The following is a 22,921-nucleotide window of genomic DNA, read 5'->3' as shown; positions in this document are numbered from 1 at the left end:
GGTAGGCAACAACATCTCCTCCCCGCTGATCCTCAACACTGGGGCCCCACAAGGGTGCGTTCTGAGCCCTCTCCTGTACTCTCTGTTCACCCACGACTGCGTGGCCACGCACGCCTCCAACTCAATCATCAAGTTTGTGGACGACACAACAGTGGTAGGCTCGATTACCAACAACGACGAGACGGCCTACAGGGAGGAGGTGAGGGCCCTCGGAGTGTGGTGTCAGGAAAATAACCTCACACTCAACGTCAACAAAACTAAGGAGATGATTGTGGAATTCAGGAAACAGCAGAGGGAACACCTCCCTATCCACATCGATGGAACAGTAGTGGAGAGGGTAGCAAGTTTTAAGTTCCTCGGCATACACGTCACAGACAAACTGAATTGGTCCACTCACACAGACAGCATCGTAAAGAAGGCACAGCAGCGCCTCTTCAACCTCAGGAGGCTGAAGAAATTCGGCTTGTCACCAAAAGCACTCACAAACTTCTACAGATGCACAATCGAGAGCATCCTGGCGGGCTGTATCGCCGCTTGGTACGGCAACTGCTCCGCCCTCAACCGTAAGGCTCTCCAGAGGGTAGTGAGGTGTGCACAACGCATCACCGGGGCAAACTACCTGCCCTCCAGGACACCTACACCACCCGATGTTACAGGAAGGCCATAAAGATCATCAAGGACAACAACCACCCGAGCCACTGTCTGTTCACCCCGCTATCATCCAGAAGGCGAGGTCAGCACAGGTGCATCAAAGCTGGGACTGAGAGACTGAAAAACAGCTTCTATCTCAAGGCCATCAGACTGTTAAACAGCCACCACTAACATTGAGTGGCTGCTGCCAACACACTGACACTGACTCAACTCCAGCCACTTTAATAATGGGAATTGATGGGAAATGATGTAAATATATCACTAGCCACTTTAAACAATGCTACCTTATATAATGTTACTTACCCTACATTATTCATCTCATATGCATACGTATATACTGTACTCTATATCATCGACTGCATCCTTATGTAATACATGTATCACTAGCCACTTTAACTATGCCACTTTGTTTACATACTCATCTCATATGTATATACTGTACTCGATACCATCTACTGTATCTTGCCTATGCTGCTCTGTACCATCACTCATTCATATATCCTTGTGTACATATTATTTACACTGTGTATAAGACAGTAGTTTTGGAATTGTTAGTTAGATTACTTGTTGGTTATTACTGCATTGTCGGAACTAGAAGCACAAGCATTTCGCTACACTCGCATTAACATCTGCTAACCATGTGTATGTGACAAATAACATTTGATTTGATTTGATTTGACACTAGTTCCCACAGTACTAACAAGGACACTATTTCCCACAGTACGAACAAGGACACTCTTTCCCAGGACACTCTTTCCCACAGAACTAACAAGGACACTCTTTCCCACAGAACTAACAAGGACACTCTTTCCCACAGAACTAACAAGGACACTATTTCCCACAGAACTAACAAGGACACTATTTCCCACAGAACTAACAAGGACACTATTTCCCACAGTACTAACAAGGACACTATTTCCAACAGTACTAACAAGGACACTAGTTCCAGCGTTCAAGGTTCCTTCCATTTTGAATTCCGTTCTCCATCAAAACACACACTAGTCCTGGACATGATACAGTACTCTACTAGACCAGACTTCCTGGGCCTCAAGAGTCTCTCCCTCTCCCCTCTCCCTCCCCCTTCTTCCCTAGTTAAAAGCTTTCATAGCATTACAAGGTTCAACAACAGAATTGACAGCGGAAGTGCTCTACTAATCTGTTTTTTAAAATTGTGAGTGAATCTTTCTGAGAAATGTCCAATGGTCACACCAAATGTGCTGTTCTAAATAAAAAGGGCCAGGAAGGATGGAAAGTGACATTTAATTAAATAATTGAAAGAAAGTGCAACATGTCTGGTCTGTTCAAGTCAAATAAGGAAGAGAGGGTGTGTGTGTGTGTGTGTGTGTGTGTGTGTGTGTGTGTGTGTGTGTGTGTGTGTGTGTGTGTGTGTGTGTGTGTGTGTGAATGCCCACCCAAATCACACCCTGACCTAACCAAATAGATAAATAAAAAGGCTCTCTAAGGTCAGGGATTGACACCTGAAGTTCCAAATTTGCAGTTTTGATACTTTTCTAATGGTTCTATGGCAGCAGGCAAGCTCAATCAAGCACAGATACATTATTTGACATGATTGCAAATAGTATTTGAACCCGGGTCTAGTCTAAGAGTGAGGGGGTTGAAGTGCTCGGCCATAATTACATGTGAAATATATGAATATGTTACAGATCTTTAACTGACTCCCTCATCCTCACCTGGCCCTCCACCAGCCTCAATATGTTACACATGATGCTGATACCCTTTTCCTCCGTTTCATCAACAAAATAAAAACAATTACAAATGCGCTGGGGGTGAACAGTGGTGCTGTTTCTCCTGATGCTGACTGAACAGTGGTGCTGTTTCTCCTGATGCTGACTGAATAGAGGTGCTGTTTCTCCTGATGCTGACTGAACAGAGGTGCTGTTTCTCCTGATGCTGACTGAACAGTGGTGCTGTTTCTCCTGATGCTGACTGAACAGAGGTGCTGTTTCACCTGATGCTGACTGAACAGTGGTGCTGTTTCTCCTGATGCTGACTGAACAGAGGTGCTGTTTCACCTGATGCTGACTGAACAGAGGTGCTGTTTCACCTGATGCTGACTGAACAGTGGTGCTGTTTCTCCTGATGCTGACTGAACAGAGGTGCTGTTTCTCCTGATGCTGACTGAACAGTGGTGCTGTTTCACCTGATGCTGACTGAACAGAGGTGCTGTTTCACCTGATGCTGACTGAACAGAGGTGCTGTTTCACCTGATGCTGACTGAACAGTGGTGCTGTTTCACCTGATGCTGACTGAACAGAGGTGCTGTTTCACCTGATGCTGACTGAACAGAGGTGCTGTTTCACCTGATGCTGACTGAACAGAGGTGCTGTTTCACCTGATGCTGACTGAACAGACCACCTGATGCTGACTGAACAGATGCTGTTTCACCTGATGCTGACTGAACAGTCAAACTGCCATTTGGGCTGATAAAGAACAGAGGTGCTGTTTCTGGGCTCACCTGATGCTGACTGAACAGAGGTGCTGTTTCACCTGATGCTGACTGAACAGAGGTGCTGTTTCACCTGATGCTGACTGAACAGAGGTGCTGTTTCACCTGATGCTGACTGAACACAGGTGCTGTTTCACCTGGCACTGATCTGAACAGAGGTGCTGTTTCACCTGATGCTGACATGAACAGAGGTGCTGTTTCACCTGAAGCTGACTGAACAGAGGTGCTGTTTCACCTGATGCTGACTGAACAGAGGTGCTGTTTCACCTGATGCTGACTGAACAGAGGTGCTGTTTCACCTGATAATGGATTAACAGAATAGGGTGCTCATTTACCTGATGCTGACTCAGTGAGTGCTGTATTCAGTGGTCTTCATTTATGAAGGCTCACCTGGGACTGATTTGACCTCTTCTAGTAGCACTTTACTATCTGAGGGACATATATTCTGTTCAGGGAACTGAGCAGGAAAGACCACTTGACTCAATAAACGCAGATGTTGCATGTCAAACTGCCATTTGGGGATAAAGCTCTGGGCTCTGATGGGGGAAATGAAAGCTTATCAGGATGAAGACCACAGACAGACAGCAGCCTAGCTGTGGTGTGAGGGATTCACCCTGCTGTAGTTTACAGGCTCACTAAGACACAGGAGGAGATCTAACAGAGAAACATCTTTATAAAGGCACATCTGACGTTTTCATGTCGGCCATAGATAAGTCTGGCTGAATCCTGTTGAAGTGTGAACAGTGTCGGTGTCCCAAATGGCACCTTATCTAGTGCACTACCCTAATGGTAGTAGGACCCTATGGGCTCTGGTCAAAAGTAATGGATTAAATAGGGAATAGGGTGTCATTTAGGATGCTGTCAGTGAGTTCTCTGTAATGTCCAGATCAGTGGTCTTCATTTATGAAGGCTCAGGGACTGGACTATGCTATAGATGACCTCTCCTAGTGATCTCTAGACAATGGAGGCTCAGAGAATGGACTATGCTCTAGATGACCTTTCTTAGGGATCTCTAGACAATGGAGGCTCTGAGAATGGACTATGCTCTAGATGACCTTTCTTAGGGATCTCTAGACAATGGAGGCTCTGAGAATGGACTATGCTCTAGATGACCTTTCCTAGGGATCTCTAGACAATGGAGGCTCTGAGAATGGACTATGCTCTAGATGACCTCTCCTAGTGATCTCTAGACAATGGAGGCTCTGAGAATGGACTATGCTCTAGATGACCTCTCCTAGTGATCTCTAGACAATGGAGGCTCTGAGAATGGACTATGCTCTAGATGACCTCTCCTAGTGATCTCTAGACAATGGAGGCTCTGAGAATGGACTATGCTAGTGATCTCTAGACAATGGAGGCTCTGAGAATGGACTATGCTCTAGATGACCTCTCCTAGTGATCTCTAGACAATGGAGGCTCTGAGAATGGACTATGCTCTAGATGACCTCTCCCAGTGATCTCTAGACAATGGAGGCTCTGAGAATGGACTATGCTCTAGATGACCTTTCCTATGGATCTCTAGACAATGGAGGCTCTGAGAATGGACTATGCTCTAGATGACCTCTCCTAGTGATCTCTAGACAATGGACTATGCTCTAGATGACCTCTCCTAGTGATCTCTAGACAATGGAGGCTCTGAGAATGGACTATGCTCTAGATGACCTCTCCTAGTGATCTCTAGACAATGGAGGCTCTGAGAATGGACTATGCTCTAGATGACCTCTCCTAGTGATCTCTAGACAATGGAGGCTCTGAGAATGGACTATGCTCTAGATGACCTCTCCTAGTGATCTCTAGACAATGGAGGCTCTGAGAATGGACTATGCTCTAGATGACCTCTCCTAGTGATCTCTCGACAATGGCAGCAAATAATTAGAATTTCTAGAACGGACATTCCAAGTCCAGTTAATATTTGTGTTGGGGTGGACTGGCGACCATATTGAGTGTACTGTCTAACTGCTATCGTCTGAGTTGTTTCCCTGTTCTAGTAATTCTATGAAGGAACCAATGGCATGGGTCAGTGTAGAGTTTTAAATAAAACATGTTGTAACGGCATCCTGATTGCTCCTGTTCAGTTTACTTTTATTTTTTATGGAATTGTTTCTGTTATTTTTTTTAATGAATTTGCATTTACAAAATAATTTTGATGATCCAAAAATCACTTAGCAAGTTAAACTAGCAAGCAGGCTATCTGCAGGACTGTTAGTTTGGATTTCCATGACAACAGCTTGAGGGGGAGAGAAGAGAGAGGACTGCAATGCCTCGTAGAGACCTTGAACCTCGTGTGGTGAGCTTCCAGTGCCTTTGTGGCTGCTGTTGAGTAGCATCAGCCAAGTGGGTGCTAACCAGTGCTGGTGGAGAGGAGTGGCTATCTAGCTAACCATCTGCAAACCCGGAGGACGGAGAACGTGAGGCGACAGCGAGGTCCGTTGTTGAGGCAGCGGACCTCACCGTCTCTGACGCCGACTGACTGGCTCCCTCCGAGACCATCAACACTTCCTCCACACTTGATACAATCTGAACTGCTTCAACTTCCAGAGAAACAATCCATCCTTCAGCTCCCATCCTGACTGACACTTTTACAATTGCTTTTGTTTGGAACTTTTTGTATGTTTTTTTCTGATATGTTGTATGCTCATGGATTTCACTTTGTATTGACCACTATATGAGTGTAAGAAAAACTTGAAAGAAAAACAATTTATTCTGGCCCTTAGTATCTTCAGAGCATGGTGCTGGAAATATCAGAGTTGTGGGGCCACAGAATATATGAGTAACTGTCATTGTCAACAGTTATGTAAGTGACTGTTAATTATTAGGGAGTGGGTTGTCATTGTTTGCAACAGTCAAAAGCTCAAAGTGAATCTTTAAAACACATTTTTAAAATTTCTGCACCAATACAGACGTCAAGCAAAACACATGACTCCCCCTAATCATAATTTAATTACTCCATTGTCAGGGTCTCCGGATGTATCAATCCGTATTCCGTATTCATAAGCAAACAGACAAGCCTTGGAATAACAGCACACCGTTTTGACAAGCTAGAGGCAAGATGACACGATGGCCTCCTTTCTCTAAGAACAAAGTGAAGGGAGTCTTGACTGACACATTCTATTGTCATACAATTCAAAAGACAATCCTCTTGATAGTGACACAATTCTAATTGATTTGTTGGGAAGAGGGATGCTCATATTTCCCTGTTGAATGGCCCACCTGCCTTCTCTGAGGCAGCAATAGATATATATAAAACATCATGTTACTGCATCAGTCTCCTCAAGCTAAGCACAGTCACTGCAGTCGATGCAGCACTGTTTTCTCATGTTTCCTTCTGCTGTTTGCACTTCTGAAGGAGCATTTGTCTTCCAAAGTGATGATATACAGGTAACTGCCAAAATAAATGAAACAACAAAATAAAGGAAACACCAACATAAAGACACTTAACAGGGCGTTGATTCACCACGAGCCAGAACAGCTTCAATGCACCGTGGCAAAGATTGTACAAGTGTCTGGAACTCTATTGGAGGGATTTGACACCATTATTCCACGATAATTACCATCATTTAGTGTTTTGTTTGTAGTGGTGCAAAACTCTGTCTGGGCGCCGCTCCAGAATCTTCCATAAGTGTTGAGATCCGTTGACGGACAGCCATGGCATATGGTTTACATCGTTGTCATGCTCATCAAACCATTCAGTGATGGGGGCATTGTCATTCTATGGGGGCATAGCCATAACAGGCTAAATAATGGCCTGCTCATTTTTATACAGTTGAAGTTTGTTCAAATGTCTTGTGAACAAACTATAGTTTTGGCAAGTTCGTTCAGACATCTACTTTGTGCATGACACAAGTCATTTTTCCAACAATCGTTGACAGGTTATTTCACTTATAATTCCCTGTATCACAATTCCAGTGGGTCAGAAGATAACATACACTAAGTTGACTGTGCCTTTAAACAGCTTGGAAAATACCAGAAAATGATGTCACGGCTTTAAAAGCTTCTGATAGACTAATTGACATAATTTGAGTCAATTGGAGGTGTACCTGTGGATGTATTTCAAGGCCTACCTTCAAACTCAGTGCCTCTTTGCTTGACATCATGGAAAATCAAAAGAAATCAGCCAAGACCTCAGAAAAAACATTGTAGACCTCCACAAGTCTGGTTCAACCTTGGGAGCAATTTCCAAACGCCTGAATATACCACATTCATCTGTACAAACAATAGTACGCAAGTATAAACACCATGGGACCACACAGCCGTCATACCACTCAGGAAGGAGACGCGTTCTCTCCTAGAAATGAATGTACTTTGGTGTGAAAAGTGAAAATCAATCCCAGAACAACAGCAAAGGACCTTGTGAAGATGCTGGAGGAAACAGGTACAAAAGTATCTATATCCACAGTAAAACAAGTCCTATATCGACATAACCTGAAAGGCCGCTCAGCAAGGAAGAAGACACTGCCCCAAACCCGCCATAAAATAGTAAGACTACGGTTTGCAACTGCACATGGCGACAAAGATTGTACTTTTTGGAGAAATGTCCTCTGGTTTGATGAAACAAAAATAGAACTGTTTGGCCGTAATGACCATCGTTATGTTTGGAGGAAAAAGGGGGAGGCTTGCAAGCCGAAGAACACCATCCCAACCGTGAAGCACGGGCGTGGTAGCATCATGTTGTGGGGGTGCTTTGCTGCAAGAGGGACTGGTGCACTTCACAAAAATGATGGCTTCATGAGGGAGGAAAATTCTGTGGATATATTGAAGAAACATCCGAAGACATCAGTCAGGAAATTAAAGCTTGGTCGCAAATGGGTCTTCCTAATGGACAATGACCCAAAGCAAACTTCCAAAGCTGTGGCAAAATGGCTTAAGGACAACACAGTCAAGATATTGGAGTGGCCATCACAAAGCCCTGACCTCAATCCTATCGAAGATTTGGGGGCGGCACTGAAAAAGCGTGTGCGAGCAAGGAGCCCTACAAACCTGACTCAGTTACACCAGGTCTGTCAGGAAGAATTGGCCAAAATTCAACCAACTTATTGTGGGAAGCTTGTTGAAGGCTACCCGAAACGTTTGACCCAAGTTAAACAGTCTAAAGGCAATGCTACCCAATACTAAGTGAGTGTATGTAAACTTATGACCCACTGGAAATGTGATGAAAGATATAAAAGCTGAAATAAATGATTCTCTCTGCTATTATTCTGACATTTCACAATCTTAAAATAAAGTGGTGATCCTAACCCTGGATCAACCCTGGTCCTGGAGAACGACCCTCCTGTAGGTTTTAACTCCAACCCTGGTCCTGGAGAACGACCCTCCTGTAGGTTTTAACTCCAACCCTGGTCCTGGAGAACGACCCTCCTGTAGGTTTTAACTCCAACCTTGTTGTTGGTTTATATTTAGGGTTATGTTTATTTTAAAACCCTCTTATGTTATATATTTGATATAAGTTACCAAAATTCTGGTAGTTTACTGGTAAACTTTGAAAGTTTCCAGTAATATACCCTCCCTTTGCAACCCTTGGATACATCTTTGATTGACATCTGCATGGCCTCAATTGAGTAAATAATTGATGCAGCTGAATGCCTAACTATGCCCTCAAGTTTAGACGTTTTTAAGGTCTAACCCAAAAAAATCAATTTCAGACAAACAAAACCTGAAATCTGAATGACAACCTAAATGGGGCCCTCGCCTTCCACGTCCGTTTTAATCCTAAAGGTGTTAATTAAGGGACTTTCTCAATCCAAAATAAACGGTCTCAACCCAATAGGAGCAGGGCCAAAATCCCCCCCTCCCCGGCCCAGCACTGCCATCTCTCCCCGCCACCCCAGGCTGTTCATCTAAACCTGGTGCCACTCAGAAGTCTGATAGCACTATTCCCAATAGCACCTAATCAGATTCCTAACAAAGATAAGAAAAGGTGGGCGATGGGGAGGAGGTAAGGAGAGACAGACAGAGAGAGAGAGAGAGAGAGAGAGAGAGAGAGAGAGAGAGAGAGAGAGAGAGAGAGAGAGAGAGAGAGAGAGAGAGAGAGAGAGAGAGAGAGAGAGAGAGAGAGAGGAGAGAAAGAGAGAGAGAGAGAGAGACCGAGAGAAAGAGAGAGAGAGAGAGACCGAGAGAAAGAGAGAGAGTGAGAGAGAGAGAGAGAGAGAGAGAGAGACCGGAGAGAAAGAGAGAGAGAGAGAGAGAGAGAGAGAGAGAGAGAGAGAGAGAGAGAGAGAGAGAGACCGGAGAGAGAGAGAGAGACACACTCTTCAAAATATCTTCCTATCTTTTTGTGAAATCCTCAGTGGCATTAGACCATTAGTGCCATTTCAGACCAGCCTAAGAAACGTTAGTCTGTATTATATGCTGAGTGAGTGAGTAATAGCCGTGGTAATGACCTTAGAGGAGATAATGGAGAAGCTTGGCACTCAGCACCTGCTCACCAACATGTTACAAACCACTACACCCCCGAGGACCGCTGGCCAATCAGTCACAAGTTTGACCTCGAACCCCGCTCCCACCTGCACCTACTGCCTGTCTGTCTGTCAATCTGATGTTGCCATGGCAGCAGGCGTAACATAACGGTTAGGTAGAATGTTTGTTTTTATATTATAGCAAGTTTTTATGTTAAAGTATGCTGCGACCATATGTGCTGGCAGAATTTCCAGTGGGGAAATTAAATAGTTAATCTGGTTTCATGTAAAAGAGATAAATTGAGAAGTAATATTGAGTTATTGTTACAAAAGGATCACAAGTTCAAAGGCTATTACAGGTGTAGGATTTTAAATTGAACCAGTTTGCTACAGCAGGAAAATAACCCTGCAGCGACAGGAAATGTGAATTGTTTTGTGGATTATAATTAATGGACATTTTGAGTGGAAATGACAAACTTCAGAATCCTTTTTAAAACTCAAATAAGCGACAAGTTTAACATTTCCTTCATTGCAGGAAATTTCTCCTGCAACAGGGTGATTAAATTAATATCCTACATCTGTACATGACAAAATCATATTTACAGTCGCCCATATGTCACAAATCATATTTACAGTCGCCCATATGTCACAAATCATATTTACAGTCGCCCATATGTCACAAATCATATTTACACTCATCCATATGTCACAAATCATATTTACACTCATCCATATGTCACAAATCATATTTACACTCATCCATATGTCACAAATCATATTTACAGTCGCCCATAAGTCACAAATCATATTTACAGTCGCCCATATGTCACAAATCATATTTACACTCGTCCATATGTCACAAATCATATTTACACTCATCCATATGTCACAAATCATATTTACAGTCGTCCATATGTCACAAATCATATTTACACTCGTCCATATGTCACAAATCATATTTACTGTCGTCCATATGTCACAAATCATATTTACAGTCGCCCATATGTAACAAATCATATTTACACTCGTCCATATGTCACAAATCATATTTACACTCATCCATATGTCACAAATCATATTTACACTCATCCATATGTCACAAATCATATTTACAGTCGCCCATATGTCACAAATCATATTTACAGTCGTCCATATGTCACAAATCATATTTACACTCGTCCATATGTCACAAATCATATTTACAGTCGCCCATATGTCACAAATCATATTTACAGTCGCCCATATGTCACAAATCATATTTACAGTCGCCCATATGTCACAAATCATATTTACACTCGTCCATATGTCACAAATCATATTTACACTCATCCATATGTCACAAATCATATTTACACTCATCCATATGTCACAAATCATATTTACAGTCGCCCATATGTCACAAATCATATTTACAGTCGCCCATATGTCACAAATCATATTTACACTCGTCCATATGTCACAAATCATATTTACACTCATCCATATGTCACAAATCATATTTACACTTATCCATATGTCACAAATCATATTTACACTCGTCCATATGTCACAAATCATATTTACTGTCGTCCATGTTACAAATCATATTTACACTCGTCCATATGTCACAAATCATATTTACTGTCGTCCATGTTACAAATCATATTTACACTTCCATATGTCACAAATCATATTTACACTCGTCCATATGTCACAAATCATATTTACACTCATCCATATGTCACAAATCATATTTACCGTCGTCCATGTTACAAATCATATTTACACTCGTCCATATGTCACAAATCATATTTACTGTCGTCCATGTTACAAATCATATTTACACTCGTCCATATGTCACAAATCATATTTACACTCATCCATATGTCACAAATCATATTTACACTCGTCCATATGTTACAAATCATATTTACACTCATCCATATGTCACAAATCATATTTACACTCATCCATATGTCACAAATCATATTTACACTCGTCCATATGTCACAAATCATATTTACACTCGTCCATATGTCACAAATCATATTTACACTCGTCCATATGTCACAAATCATATTTACACTCGTCCATATGTCACAAATCATATTTACACTTGTCCATATGTCACAAATCATATTTACACTCATCCATATGTCACAAATCATATTTACACTCGTCCATATGTCACAAATCATATTTACACTCGTCCATATGTCACAAATCATATTTACACTCATCCATATGTCACAAATCATATTTACACTCGTCCATATGTCACAAATCATATTTACACTCGTCCATATGTCACAAATCAGATATAGATGACATGAACATACGGTAAATTATGACAGGACACAGGATCAATCTCATATGTTAACATGGCCCACTAGGGCCCGTTGAGGACATTCTGTTTTAAAGCATGTTATCTCAGTCGAAGATCAATCTCATATGTTAACATGACCCACTTGGGCGCTATGAGGACATTCTATTTTAAAGCCTGCCATCTCAGTCCAGGATCAACCTCATATGTTAACATGGCCCACTAGGGCAGTGTTTCCCAACCCTGGTCCTGTTGGGAGTACTCGAGAACCAGGGTTGGGAAACACTGCCGTAGGGCCCTATGATGACATTATGTTTTAAAGCCTGCCATCTCAGTCCAGGATCAACCTCATATGTTAACATGACCCAATAGAGTCTCTTCTCTGGGTTACGGCTTACATAAAACACATGCTACTTTCTCTCCTGTCCCTGCTCTAACAGAGATGAGTTTTTTTCTGTATGGCACATGCTAATATGTTCACTTAGCAGACACTTTTATCCAGTGACCTACAGAACTGTCAGGTCACTGGACAGTGACACATATTCAGTATATGTGGCCCATACGGGAAGCGAATCCACAACCCTGGTGTTGCTTGCTTAGCACCATGCTCTAACCCTGGTGTTGCTTGTTAAGCCCAATGCTCTAACCCCGGTGTTGCTAGTTAAGCCCCATGATCTAACCTTGGTGTTGCTAGCTAGGCCTCATGTTCTAACCCTGGTGTTGCTAGCTTAGCACTATGCTCTAACCCTGGTGTTGCTAGCTAAGCCCTATGCTCTAACCTTGGTGTTGCTAGCTAAGCCCTGTGCTCTAACCCTGGTGTTGCTAGCTACGCCCTATGCTCTAACCTTGGTGTTGCTAGCTAAGCCCTATGCTCTAACCTTGGTGTTGCTAGCTAAGCCCTATGCTCAAACCCTGGTGTTGCTAGCTTAGCACCATGCTCTAACCCTGGTGTTGCTAGCTAAGCCCTATGCTCTAACCCTGGTGTTGCTAGCTAAGCCCTATGCTCTAACTAACACACTGAGTCATCAGAACCACGTAGGAAACGCGGGTACAACAGTCAGTCAACCCCAATCTCACTAAGGGAGAAGAGAGCAGAAAGCATTTCATGTCTCAGTCATTTTGATTTGCAGCTGAATGTATTGAAACACCCCCTGTTTTACCATGGAAAACTTGCTGAGTGGTAGCCATGGTAACCCACTTGATCTTGCAGAAGCATAGGCTGTGTCTCGCTGTGGCGACCGAGATACATGATAATATTATCCATTACTGTAAGACTGGAGAGAGCCATGTTTACTGTTCATTACTGATTGCTTATTTCACTTTTGTTTATTATCTATTTCACTTGCTTTGGCAATGTAAACATGTTTCCCGATAAAGCCTTTTGAATTGAATAAAGTGAAACAGAGAGAGAGAATCATTCTCCTTCGCTGACCGGGTTCCTCTGTAGCTAAACATGATTCAAATGATCTTCTCCAAGTGTGATGAAAGTTCCTCTTCTCTGTCAGTTCAGAAGGCAGGTAACGGGTCCCGATAGGAGTGTGGCTAGTCCCCAGGTCTGAGGATACTGCTTTCAAGAGAGAGAGAAGTAGCAAACATTCATTGTTGTTTGATCATGGTGTTCAAAAGAGATGAGTAGAACCTAATGAATTGATAATGAAATAATTGACATGGACACATCTGAGACAAAATAGTGGATGTGGAAACTGAATTCTAGTTGACATCTTGCCCCTGTATCACTTTGTCAAGGAGACCTATTGGTCTCACAAAGGAAATGCGTGTTCATGGAAGAGACAACATGAAGTTGTGATTTAAACCCTCCCTTCCTCTGTCTCACAACCAGAAAGACACCGCCACCCTCACGGAAAAGACACATCGAGGCTCTTAAAGGCTTGGATTGATCTGTGCCCCAACACTACACTCTACAGAGCAAAGGGCTGGTACTGACAGGGAGAGGGGGTGTGTTCAAATCTCTCCCCATTCCAATCGCAACCAGACTCTGGCCTACTCTTTGAAGTGTGGCAACATCATGTCCCTTTCTGGTGGGCAGTGACGGTCCCTCCCAGTCCCATGTGTTGTCTCAGCTGGACACTTCCTAGTCCATTGTGCTAACGGCTGTTACGCGAGACGGCCAAAAGAGGCCCAGGCTGGTACTGTCATACCCTTTTCACACTACAGCGCCAACCCAAACCATACTGTGCTGGCTCTTACTGTTTCACATTGTCCTTTCCACCACGGTTCAAACCACTACGGTGGATGCATAATCAGGCCAGCACAGTACGGCTGCACTTGGTTCGCTAGTGTTGAAAGCATATAGGCTGGTCGGAGGAGTCGGTACATGTTCCGTTGTATAAAAGCCTGGCAGTGTCTCAATAACTTGACATTGGATAAGCTCCCTGGTGAACAGCTAGTGGGCAATGGACTTGGGCATACAGGGAAGGCAGGCAGGGATAACCACAGCCATAAATATACATGCAGGTATACTGCTTCTATAGACAGAATTGTATGGCTCTGAGGATAACAGGAGAAATACAACTAGGGGCTCCATATCCTCTTCTTTCGGGTACACCTTCCCAAACAGGTGTGTAATTTTGACCATCTAAAGGTCCTGAGCCCTCACGTTCTAATCATACAGTAATATGGGTTGTATCTTTGTGGTGCATCATGGGTGTGTTCATAAAGAGTACATCATTACTGTTCTGATCTACCATGAGGATGTTCCTGTGCTGCCTAGGTGGAAAGATACAGTGATTGAAGGATGCAGTGCACACCCTCAGCATGCTGACCTCAAATACCTGGATATCCCCTCAGCCACTGGCTTTCCCTGTCCCCTCAGCCACTGGCTTCCACTGTCCCCTCAGCCACTGGCTTCCACTGTCCCCTCAGCCACTGGCTTCCACTGTCCCCTCAGCCACTGGCTTCCACTGTCCCCTCAGCCACTGGCTTTCCCTGTCCCCTCAGCCACTGGCTTCCACTGTCCCCTCAGCCACTGGCTTCCACCGTCCCCTCAGCCACTGGCTTTCACTACCCCCCTCAGCCACTGGCTTCCACTGTCCCCTCAGCCACTGGCTTCCACTGTCCCCTCAGCCACTGGCTTCCACTGTCCCCTCAGCCACTGGCTTCCACTGTCCCCTCAGCCACTGGCTTCCACTGTCCCCTCAGCCACTGGCTTTCACTACCCCCCTCAGCCACTGGCCTCCACTGTCCCTTCAGCCACTGGCTTTCACTACCCCCCTCAGTCACTGGCTTTCACTGTCCCCTCAGCCACTGGCTTTCACTGTCCCCTCAGCCACTGGCTTTCACTGTCCCCTCAGCCACTGGCTTCCACTGTCCCCTCAGCCACTGGCTTCCACTGTCCCCTCAGCCACTGGCTTCCACTGTCCCTCAGCCACTGGCTTCCACTGTCCCCTCAGCCACTGGCTTTCACTGACCCCTCAGCCACTGCCTTCCACTGTCCCCTCAGCCACTGGCTTCCACTGTCCCCTCAGCCACTGGCTTTCACTACCCCCCTCAACTCAGCCACTGGCTTCCACTGTCCCCTCAGCCACTGGCTTCCACTGTCCCCTCAGCCACTGGCTTCCACTGTCCCCTCAGCCACTGGCTTTCACTACCCCTCTCAGCCACTGGCTTCCACTGTCCCCTCAGCCACTGGCTTTCACTGTCCCCTGAGCCACTGGCTTCCACTGTCCCCTCAGCCACTGGCTTTCACTGTCCCCTCAGCCACTGGCTTCCACTGTCCCCTCAGCCACTGGCGTCCACTGTCCCCTCAGCCACTGGCTTTCACTGTCCCCTCAGCCACTGGCTTTCACTGTCCCCTCAGCCACTGGCTTCCACTGTCCCCTCAGCCACTGGCTTCCACTGTCCCCTCAGCCACTGGCTTCCACTGTCCCCTCAGCCACTGGCTTCCACTGTCCCATCAGCCAACGGCTTCCACTGTCCCCTCAGCCACTGGCTTCCACTGTCCCCTCAGCCACTGGCTTCCACTGTCCCCTCAGCCACTGGCTTTTACTGTCCCCTCAGCCACTGGCTTTCACTGTCCCCTCAGCCACTGGCTTCCACTGTCCCCTCAGCCACTGGCTTCCACTGTCCCCTCAGCCACTGGCTTCCACTGTCCCCTCAGCCACTGGCTTCCACTGTCCCCTCAGCCACTGGCTTCCACTGTCCCCTCAGCCACTGGCTTCCACTGTCCCCTCAGCCACTGGCTTCCACTGTCCCCTCAGCCACTGGCTTCCACTGTCCCCTCAGCCACTGGCTTCCACTGTCCCCTCAGCCACTGGCTTCCACTGTCTCCTCAGCCACTGGCTTTTACTGTCCCCTCAGCCACTGGCTTCCACTGTCCCCTCAGCCACTGGCTTTCACTGTCCCCTCAGCCACTGGCTTCCACTGTCCCCTCAGCCACTGGCTTCCACTGTCCCCTCAGCCACTGGCTTCCACTGTCCCCTCAGCCACTGGCTTCCACTGTCCCCTCAGCCACTGGCTTCCACTGTCCCCTCAGCCACTGGCTTTCCCTGTCCCCTCAGCCACTGGCTTCCACTGTCCCCTCAGCCACTGGCTTCCACCGTCCCCTCAGCCACTGGCTTTCACTGTCCCCTCAGCCACTGGCTTTCACTACCCCCCTCAGCCACTGGCTTCCACTGTCCCCTCAGCCACTGGCTTCCACTGTCCCCTCAGCCACTGGCTTCCACTGTCCCCTCAGCCACTGGCTTCCACTGTCCCCTCAGCCACTGGCTTCCACTGTCCCCTCAGCCACTGGCTTTCACTACCCCCCTCAGCCACTGGCCTCCACTGTCCCTTCAGCCACTGGCTTTCACTACCCCCCTCAGTCACTGGCTTTCACTGTCCCCTCAGCCACTGGCTTTCACTGTCCCCTCAGCCACTGGCTTTCACTGTCCCCTCAGCCACTGGCTTTCACTGTCCCCTCAGCCACTGGCTTTCACTGTCCCCTCAGCCACTGGCTTCCACTGTCCCCTCAGCCACTGGCTTCCACTGTCCCCTCAGCCACTGGCTTCCACTGTCCCTCAGCCACTGGCTTCCACTGTCCCCTCAGCCACTGGCTTTCACTGTCCCCTCAGCCACTGCCTTCCACTGTCCCCTCAGCCACTGGCTTCCACTGTCCCCTCAGCCACTGGCTTTCACTACCCCCCTCAACTCAGCCACTGGCTTCCACTGTCCCCTCAGCCACTGGCTTCCACTGTCCCCTCAGCCACTGGCTTCCACTGTCGCCTCAGCCACTGGCTTTCACTACCCCTCTCAGCCACTGGCTTTCACTACCCCTCTCAGCCACTGGCTTCCACTGTCCCCTCAGCCACTGGCTTTCACTGTCCCCTGAGCCACTGGCTTCCACTGTCCCCTCAGCCACTGGCTTTCACTGTCCCCTCAGCCACTGGCTTTCACTGTCCCCTCAGCAAGGCTCCACTGTCCCCTCAGCAACTGGCTGACTGTCCCCTCAGCAGCTGGCGTCTGTCCCCTCAGCCACTGGCTTTCACTGTCCCCTCAGCCACTGGCTTTCACTGTCCCCTCAGCCACTGGCTTTCCACTGTCCCCTCAGCCACTGGCAATTTACTGTCCCCTCAGCCATGGCTTCCACTGTCCCATCAGCCACTGGCTTGACTGTCCCCTCAGCCACTGGCTTCCACTGTCCCCTCAGCCACTGGCTTCCAATGTCCCCTCAGCCACTGGCTTACAGTGTCCCCTCAGCCACTGGCTTTACTGTCCCCTCAGCCACTGGCTTTCCTGTCCCCTCAGCCACTGGCTTCCACTGTCCCCAGCCACTGGCTTCCACTGTCCCCTCAGCCACTGGCTTCCACTGTCCCCTCAGCCACTGGCTTCCATGTCCCCTCAGCCACTGGCTTCAGCCACTGTCCCCCCTCAGCCACTGGCTTCCACTGTCCCCTCAGCCACTGGCTTCCACTGTCCCCTCAGCCACTGGCTTCCACTGTCCCCTCAGCCACTGGCTTCCACTGTCCTCAGCCACTGGCTTCCACTGTCCCCTCAGCCACTGGCTTTCCACTGTCCCCTCAGCCACTGGCTTCCACTGTCCCCTCAGCCACTGGCTTCCACTGTCCCCTCAGCCACTGGCTTCACTGTCCCCTCAGCCACTGGCTTCCACTGTCCCCTCAGCCACTGGCTTCACTGCTCAGCCACTGGCTTCACAGTCCCCTCAGCCACTGGCTTCCACTGTCCCCTGAGCCACTGGCTTCACTGCCCTCAGTACATAACCTGCCACTGGCTTCCAGTACTGTCCCCATCAGCCACTGGCTTGTCCACTGTCCCCTCAGCCACTGGCTTCATAACCAGCCACTGGCTTCACTGTCCCCTCAGCCACTGGCTTCCACTGTCCCCTCAGCCACTGGCTTCACTGTACCCTAAGCCACTGGCTTAGCTGCCCCCTCAGTACTGGCTTCACCTGATGTCCCAGTCAGCCACTGGCTTCCACTGTCCCCTCAGCCACTGGCTTCCACTGTCCCCTCAGCCACTGGCTTTTACTGTCCCCTCAGCCACTGGCTTCAGTAGTCCCCTCAGCCACTGGCTTGGAGTCCCCTCAGCCACTGGCAGTACATAACCTGTCCCCTCAGCCACTGGCTTCCACTGTCCCTCAGCCACTGGCCCCTCAGCCACTGGCTACACTGTCCCCTCAGCCACTGGCTTCAGTGTCCCCTGCCACTGTACATCAGCCACTGGCTTCCACTGTCCCCTCAGCCACTGGCTTCCACTGCTGCTGTCCCCTCAGCCACTGGCTTCCACTGTCCCCTCAGCCACTGGATTCCACTGTCCCCTCAGCCACTGGCTTCCACTGTCCCCTCAGCCACTGGCTTCCACTGTCCCCTCAATCCACACGTCACTATTTCTCCTGCTAAAACACTTTCCAGTGTAGTGGGCTTTTCACATGATTTCAATGCATTTGTTAGTCCTTTTGGGTTAATAACGTGCTTCAAACTGTAAGCTGTATTTCAAGTATCATGCTCTGATGCACTTAGAGGCTACACATTCCCTCCTGAAGTAGTAGCTGAAAATGTTACATAAGCCAAGTTGGATGGACATGTTCCGTTAAAATGTTGGCTATTTTCAAATGCTTCTTCGCTAAGAGCTATGCCATTTATAAGAGCTATGCCATTTCTAAGAGCTGAACCCTGAGAATCATCTCCTCTGTCTGCCCTGTGCATCTCCACTGGTTTGGTCAACATCCAGGGCTTATAGTGTTTGCTGTCTGCAACCAATTTAGCTGGAGGTAGTCAAAAAGGTTTTATACTGTAGCACCTCACACATACAAACACACACACCGCCTCATACTGCAGCATCCCACACATGTCCTCACACACATCCTCCTCACAAATCCCAATCCAGGATAGAGCAAGTTGTCATCCCATAGTTTAATATACTGTGTGAACGCTACCGTGTGTTGCTCAAATAACATGTCTGAGGACCCACATCCTGTCTCAACCAAGGTGTCATTCAACAGCTTACTGGACTGTGAAAACACTACAAAATGTTTCTAGAACATCACGCAAACATGTCTCAATATAGCCACAAATACTGCTCCCCCTGTAAAGTGTTCGTCTTAGCCAGAGTGCAAAATTATCATAAAATACATACATTGAATACATAAACACAACAGTTTGCTAGCTTTCAGTAGCGCCAATGTCTATAGCTTCCTAGTGAGGCACTAACATCTCCCATAGCGTTAGAAGCACTACAGTACATAACCTGATGTGGAGTCAGTAGCTGCTACAGTACACAACCTGATGTGGAGTCAGTAGCTGCTACATTACACAACCTGATGTGGAGTCAGTAGCTGCTACAGTACATAACCTGATGTGGAGTCAGTAGCTGCTACAGTACATAACCTGATGTGGAGTCAGTTGCTGCTACAGTACATAACCTGATGTGGAGTCAGTAGCTGCTACAGTACACAACCTGATGTGGAGTCAGTAGCTGCTACAGTACATAACCTGATGTGGAGTCAGTAGCTGCTACAGTACATAACCTGATGTGGAGTCAGTAGCTGCTACAGTACATAACCTGATGTGGAGTCAGTAGCTGCTACAGTACATAACCTGATGTGGAGTCAGTAGCTGCTACAGTACACAACCTGATGTGGAGTCAGTAGCTGCTACAGTACACAACCTGATGTGGAGTCAGTAGCTGCTACAGTACATAACCTGATGTGGAGTCAGTAGCTGCTACAGTACATAACCTGATGTGGAGTCAGTAGCTGCTACAGTACATAACCTGATGTGGAAGCCAGCTGCTGCTACAGTACACAACCTGATGTGGAGCCAGCTGCTGCTACAGTACATAACCTGATGTGGAGTCAGTAGCTGCTACAGTACACAACCTGATGTGGAGTCAGTAGCTGCTACAGTACACAACCTGATGTGGAGTCAGTAGCTGCTACAGTACATAACCTGATGTGGAGTCAGTAGCTGCTACAGTACATAACCTGATGTGGAGTCAGTAGCTGCTACAGTACATAACCTGATGTGGAGTCAGTAGGTGCTACAGTACATAACCTGATGTAGAGCCACCTGCTGTTACAGTGCGTGTGTGTGTGTGTGTGTGTGTGTGTGTGTGTGTGTGTGTGTGTGTGTGTGTGTGTGTGTGTGTGTGTGTGTGTGTGTAGCTTTATCCAGATACTGCTGGTGGGCGGCGAGGGAGGGATGGTTACAGAGTGTGCCCACAGATGGGAAAGGCCAAACCCACACAAACAGATTGTGAGGCTGTGATATCTGGCAAGCGGAGGGTGAAAAATAGCGTCGGTTTAAACTGTGAAGTCGACTGGAGAAGGATTGATTTGTGGTAACCCCGCAGAGCAACTTCTGTGCAGCAGATTGATGCTTCATTGTGACAGACAGGAAGCCCAAACTGGGTCCAAGATTCACATGATACTGTATTCACTAACAAGTCAAACTGGGTCCAAGAGTCACATGATACTGTATTCACTAACAAGTCAAACTGGGTCCAAGAGTCACATGATACTGTATTCACTAACAAGTCAAACTGGGTCCAAGAGTCACATTATACTGTATTCACTAACAAGTCAAACTGGGTCCAAGATTCACATTATACTGTATTCACTAACAAGTCAAACTGGGTCCAAGAGTCACATTATACTGTATTCACTAACAAGTCAAACTGGGTCCAAGAGTCACATGATACTGTATTCACTAACAAGTCAAACTGGGTCCAAGAGTCACATGATACTGTATTCACGAACAAGTCAAACTGGGTCCAAGAGACACATGATACTGTATTCACTAACAAGTCAAACTGGGTCCAAGAGTCACATGATACTGTATTCACTAACAAGTCAAACTGGGTCCAAGAGTCACATTATACTGTATTCACTAACAAGTCAAACTGGGTCCAAGAGTCACATGATACTGTATTCACTAACAAGTCAAACTGGGTCCAAGAGACACATGATACTGTATTCACTAACAAGTCAAACTGGGTCCAAGAGTCACATGATACTGTATTCACGAACAAGTCAAACTGGGTCCAAGAGACACATGATACTGTATTCACTAACAAGTCAAACTGGGTCCAAGAGTCACATGATACTGTATTCACTAACAAGTCAAACTGGGTCCAAGAGTCACATGATACTGTATTCACTAACAAGTCAAACTGGGTCCAAGAGTCACATGATACTGTATTCACTAACAAGTCAAACTGGGACACATGATACTGTATTCACTAACAAGTCAAACTGGGTCCAAGAGTCACATTATACTGTATTCACGAACAAGTCAAACTGGGTCCAAGAGTCACATGATACTGTATTCACTAACAAGTCAAACTGGGTCCAAGAGACACATTATACTGTATTCACTAACAAGTCAAACTGGGTCCAAGAGTCACATGATACTGTATTCACTAACAAGTCAAACTGGGTCCAAGAGACACATTATACTGTATTCACTAACAAGTCAAACTGGGTCCAAGAGACACATTATACTGTATTCACTAACAAGTCAAACTGGGTCCAAGAGACACATTATACTGTATTCACTAACAAGTCAAACTGGGTCCAAGAGACACATTATACTGTATTCACTAACAAGTCAAACTGGGTCCAAGATTCACATTATACTGTATTCACTAACAAGTCAAACTGGGTCCAAGAGTCACATTATACTGTATTCACTAACAAGTCAAACTGGGTCCAAGAGTCACATGATACTGTATTCACTAACAAGTCAAACTGGGTCCAAGAGTCACATGATACTGTATTCACTAACAAGTCAAACTGGGTCCAAGAGTCACATGATACTGTATTCACTAACAAGTCAAACTGGGTCCAAGAGTCACATGATACTGTATTCACTAACAAGTCAAACTGGGTCCAAGAGTCACATGATACTGTATTCACGAACAAGTCAAACTGGGTCCAAGAGACACATGATACTGTATTCACTAACAAGTCAAACTGGGTCCAAGAGTCACATGATACTGTATTCACTAACAAGTCAAACTGGGTCCAAGAGTCACATGATACTGTATTCACTAACAAGTCAAACTGGGACACATGATACTGTATTCACTAACAAGTCAAACTGGGTCCAAGAGTCACATTATACTGTATTCACGAACAAGTCAAACTGGGTCCAAGAGTCACATGATACTGTATTCACTAACAAGTCAAACTGGGTCCAAGAGACACATTATACTGTATTCACTAACAAGTCAAACTGGGTCCAAGAGTCACATGATACTGTATTCACTAACAAGTCAAACTGGGTCCAAGAGACACATTATACTGTATTCACTAACAAGTCAAACTGGGTCCAAGAGACACATTATACTGTATTCACTAACAAGTCAAACTGGGTCCAAGAGACACATTATACTGTATTCACTAACAAGTCAAACTGGGTCCAAGAGTCACATGATACTGTATTCACTAACAAGTCAAACTGGGTCCAAGAGACACATGATACTGTATTCACTAACAAGTCAAACTGGGTCCAAGAGACACATTATACTGTATTCACGAACAAGTCAAACTGGGTCCAAGAGACACATTATACTGTATTCACTAACAAGTCAAACTGGGTCCAAGAGACACATGATACTGTATTCACTAACAAGTCAAACTGGGTCCAAGAGTCA

The 22,921-nt window shown here is 46.3% G+C and overlaps 1 protein-coding gene and 1 long non-coding RNA gene across 2 annotated transcripts in view; both read right to left on the bottom strand.

Moving 5' to 3' along the window:
• The window catches only part of lmbrd1 (LMBR1 domain containing 1), a gene marked incomplete at its 5' end in the record, with an annotated part of 117,548 nt that overhangs the window by 15,809 nt on the left and 78,818 nt on the right, over nt 1–22,921 (bottom strand). The gene's annotated exons all lie outside the window — the stretch shown is intronic.
• LOC127926023 (uncharacterized) lies at nt 19,677–20,347 on the bottom strand. The gene is made up of 3 exons (XR_008123133.1): nt 20,320–20,347; nt 19,969–20,284; nt 19,677–19,898 (listed from the first exon to the last, which is right to left on the bottom strand). It is a non-coding gene; the product is annotated as an uncharacterized LOC127926023 (long non-coding RNA).

This window comes from Oncorhynchus keta, unplaced genomic scaffold (genome assembly GCF_023373465.1).
Source record: "Oncorhynchus keta strain PuntledgeMale-10-30-2019 unplaced genomic scaffold, Oket_V2 Un_contig_6620_pilon_pilon, whole genome shotgun sequence".
In the NCBI taxonomy this organism is placed as follows: Eukaryota; Metazoa; Chordata; class Actinopteri; order Salmoniformes; family Salmonidae; genus Oncorhynchus; species Oncorhynchus keta.
Note: the sequence above shows the minus strand (reverse complement) of the source record. Positions and strands in the feature narration are given on the sequence as shown.